Source organism: Apium graveolens, chromosome 4 (genome assembly GCF_009905375.1).
Source record: "Apium graveolens cultivar Ventura chromosome 4, ASM990537v1, whole genome shotgun sequence".
Classification (NCBI taxonomy): Eukaryota; Viridiplantae; Streptophyta; class Magnoliopsida; order Apiales; family Apiaceae; genus Apium; species Apium graveolens.
In genome coordinates this window covers 52,475,786-52,480,325 of record NC_133650.1, presented here as the reverse complement: position 1 = coordinate 52,480,325, position 4,540 = coordinate 52,475,786, and the positions used below count along the sequence as shown (strand labels likewise).

At 35.8% G+C, this 4,540-nt stretch overlaps 1 non-coding gene across 1 annotated transcript; it reads left to right on the top strand.

The window, feature by feature from the left end:
- Positions 1 to 3,599: 3,599 nt before the first annotated feature.
- Positions 3,600 to 3,706, top strand: LOC141722917 (small nucleolar RNA R71). The gene has a single exon (XR_012575914.1). It is a non-coding gene; the product is annotated as a small nucleolar RNA R71 (small nucleolar RNA).
- Positions 3,707 to 4,540: the final 834 nt, after the last annotated feature.

Below are 4,540 nucleotides of genomic sequence, written 5' to 3'. Positions count from 1 at the left end.
AAAAAGCATACCTTAAGTGTTCAGGTAATGGTTTAACCTCAAGTGTAGGAGCTTCCTCAATAGATGGCTTGAGGCGCTTGGGAGATTTGTTCAGCTCCGCCATTCCAAGAGATTCAAAAGGCATATCCATCTTCCTCTTCCAGGGAGAAGCATTCAGATATTGCAATTGATCATCACCTTCATCATCTTCACTATCAGAATTCCCTAATAAGGCCTTTTCTAAGGCATCAGACCTTAGCAATTGATCAAGTTCTGAAGTAACCACATAATCGACCAACTCCACTTTTAAGCACTCTTCATTTTCCGTATGGAATTTCATGGCATTGAACACATTAAAAGTTACATCCTGATCCAACACTCGCATGGTGAGCTCACCCTTCTGCACATCTATCAAGGTTCAGTCAATAGCCAAGAAAGGTCTTCCCAAGATTATGAGAATCTTCTTATCCTCCTCGAAATCAAGAATTACAAAATCAGCAAGAAAGATGAGTTTATCCACCTTGACCAAGACATCCTCCACAATGCCTCGTGGATATATAATAGAACGATCGGCTAATTATAGAGTCATATAAGTAGGCTTTGGATCAGGTAAGTCCAACTTCTTGAAGATTGACAAAAGCATCAGATTGATGCTAGCTCCCAAGTCACATAAGCATTTTTCAAATGACACCTTTCCAATGGTGCAAGGAATAGTGAAGCTTTCAGGATCTTTAAGCTTCGGATGCAACTTCTGTTGCAGCACAACACTGCACTCCTCCGTGAGAGCAACTGTCTCTAAGTCATCAAGCTTCACCTTCCGAGAAAGTATACCTTTCATAAACTTCGCATAACTAGGCATCTATTCAAGAGATTCAGCGAAAGGTATGTTGATATAAAGTTTCTTGAACACCTCCAGAAACTTTTTAAACTACTTATCCAGCTTTTTCTTCTACAGCCTCTTAGGAAAGGGAGGTGGTGGATAGATCTGTTTCTCCCCTGTATTACCCACATAAGGAGTGTGCTCAACAGTAGTCTTCCTTAGTTCCACTTCAGCTTCCTTCTGCACTTCTTCCTCAGCTACAACTTCTTCATCCGAAACTTGAGAGTGTTTGGGATTTGCAACCTTCCCAGACCTCAATGTAATTGAAGGGTTTTTAGCACATAAACGCAGCGAAAACGTAAATTTAATCTTAAAAAAACCGAAACCCTCCGCAGGATCCATGCGAAAAATAATATTAAATTCGTAGTTCAGTATGTTTACCTTAAGAAGCTTTACGTTAATGGAAAAATGGAGGTCTTTAATAGCGATCCAAGAACGATGAACGAAAATCCCTAGCAGCTGCTCATCAAGTGTGAAGCACTCCACCGGTATCCACCAAGAGTACAATGTGATGGAGGAGGAAGAGGTTGAGAGAATTAGTTGCCTCCCTCTTGTTCTACTTTAGAATTAGAGTTAATTATTTGGGTTGAGGCAAATAGGGTTTATAATAGTATATTTATAGGCAAAATTTTCAGCTGAAAATTTTCCATAAAATATTATTATTATTAACCCTTTAATTGATTATTCTTATTAACCAATTAACTAATAATTAAAACACCTTTTAATCATTAATCCCTTTTCTAAACACTTTAGAAAAATAATTCTCTCACTTGATTTAATTTCTAAAATTAAATTCTTAATTAATAATATTAAGAATTAATTAAATCTCATTTAATCAATTATTAAATCTGCTAATTAATTATTTATTTCACAAATAAATAATTACCAACCATTATTAATTAATTCCTCCACCATTAAATCATTCTCTTTTATGGTGTGACCCTGTAGTTTCAATATTAAGCTGGTAGTAGAAATAAATAATAATAAAACTATTTTATCATTATTTATATAAATTCTCTAATTCATTAAATATGATTAATTAATAAATTAATCATATTTATTCTACATCGTGAGGGATACTTCTCAGCATATCGCGACTATCCGGATAATACGAATTCACTGCTTAGAATACCAAGAATCTATTCAGTGAGTAGTTACCGTATAATCAATTCCTTCTACCCTGCAATGTCACGATTAAATACAAGGCATGTAACTTGTGTCAAGCCTATCTTATTTAATCATTTGCTTTCCCATTCACTATGCTTAGTTCTATTTAATGTAAATTAGAAACTCCTTTCTAATTTCATTCACTCTGGTCAGAGATTCCTGAACTAACATAAGTGGATCAGCATTGAACATTCTCTTCCTACACTGGAAGGGGTAGATCCTTTATTGATCATACACTATCTTCGTGTACAAATTCCTATACCCAGTAGAGCCCTTATAATTGTCCCTTGAGACTAAAAACTAAACCAAAGCATAGGTCAGTGTACACAAGATGACTATGATGACCTCAAGTCTAAGGATACTTGTACAACTATCACTATGTGAACAACTGCTGACACGTGAGTGAACTCCATCAGTTGTTCAACTGTGTGAGTCATGTTCAGTGAACTTATTCTATAATAAGCATCTACATACTAGCTATAGTGTCACCACACAAATGACTATGAGAACGAACATCCTTCATAATGAAGTAAGCATAGTATGTACCGATCTTTGCGGATTATTAATTACCAGTTAGTAATCCTACGACCAGGAACTATTTAAGTTTAGAGTTATCATCTTTTAGGTCTCATTATTATGATCTCATCACAATCCATAAAAATCTTTACTCTAAACTGTGGTATATCTTATTTAAACATTTAAATAGATAGAGCCCACAATAAAAACAAAACAAGCCTTTTTTTAATATCAATGAAATCAAAATAGATTACATAAAAGTTATTCCTAAATCCTCATACATGATTGGACTTAGGACATATCTCTTTCAGTAATTGCCTTTACCTGCTCCTTAGCTTCCCTCTTTCCCGGTACTTCAGTGTCACTAGGAAGTGTACCAGGTTGACGATTTAACAAGGCATTGACAATTTTTCCAATTTGATTTTCCAAGGTCTTGATAGAAACCGCTTGGCTCTTGCACATGAGCCTCAACTCTTCCAATTTAGATTTTTCATTAGACTGTTGCAGCTGGAGTTGTTGCCTTGGTGCATATTGCGATTGCTGAAAACCAGGAGGGTTGTACTGCTTTGCTGGATACTGCTGATAAGGCTGTTGAACCGTATTCTGAGTGTTGCTCCAGCTAAAGTTAGGATGGTTGCAGTTGTTAGGATGATATGTGGCTGGTATAGGTTGCTGCGACCTCTGAAAGTTGCTCACGAACTGAGCTGATTCACTAGAAATGGCACACTGATCAGTCTCATGGGCACCAGCATAAAGTTCATAGACATTGGTGATCTGATTAACTCCATAATTACACAGAGAATCCACCTTTATCGTCAAAGCCTTAAGTTGACCAGCTATAGCAGTAGCTGCATCCAACTCCAGAATTCATGCTACCTTTCCCTGAGATAGTCTCTGAGTAGGATTCTGGTATTCATTAGCAGCCATCAGTTCAATCAATTCATAAGTTTCATCATAGCTTTTAGCCCACAAGGCTCCTCTTGATGCTGCATCAAGCATGGGTCTAGAAGTAGCACCCAAACCAATATAGAAACAGTTAATGATCATCCAGTCAGGCATCCCATGATGAGGACACTTCTTAAGAATCTCCTTATATCGATCCCAAGCCTCACATAAAGATTCTCCAGATTGCTGAGTAAATTGAGTAAGTGCGCTTCTGATTGCAGCAGTCTTCGCCATATGAAAGGATTTAGTTAAGCAATTTTGAGCAAGATCCTCCCATTTGGTGATAGACCCTGGTGGTAGAGAATGTAACCAGCACTTAGCTTTATCTCGCAGAGAGAATGGGAAAAGCCTCAACTTAATAACATCTTCAGAAACTCCATTGAACTTGAAAGTGCCGCAGATCTCGATAAAATCTCTGATGTGCATGTTGGGGTCTTCTGTCGGAGAACCCCGGTTACGACCGGCATTTTCGTGTAATATTATTTGTGAATTTAGTATAATTTTAAAGCCGAATGCAAATATATTCAATTATTGTACGTTTGTGTGAATGAAAATTTCTGCATTTTAAATTTGCTTTATGTAGTATATGATTTTTCAAAGCAAAAGTTTATTTATTTCCTTTATTTTTGATTTATAAGGAATATTCTAAACCTTGGAGAAATTTTCTTTTAAAAGTTATTTTGTTCACAAATTTTGAAAGTGATTTTATAAAATTTCTGAAAATCCAAGTTATTTTATGGTATAAATTTTATAATTTTTGAACTTGTATTTTATTTTATAAAAATAAATCTTTACAAATTTTAGTTGTAATAATTAGCAAATTACAAGGAAGCCCTTGCATACAAACCACCCTTCTATTCTCTTCAAGGACAAAGAAGACATTTCTAAACCCACTAACTCATGATTTATTAGCCAAATTACCTCCTTGACCTTGCATGCACGATAGCCTAACTCTAGCTAGAAGGTTACTCTTGTCATTTCCCAAACCCACTCACATTATAGTCAAATCAAGACATAAAAACAAATAAAAGAGTGATCACCACTCCACTTTCA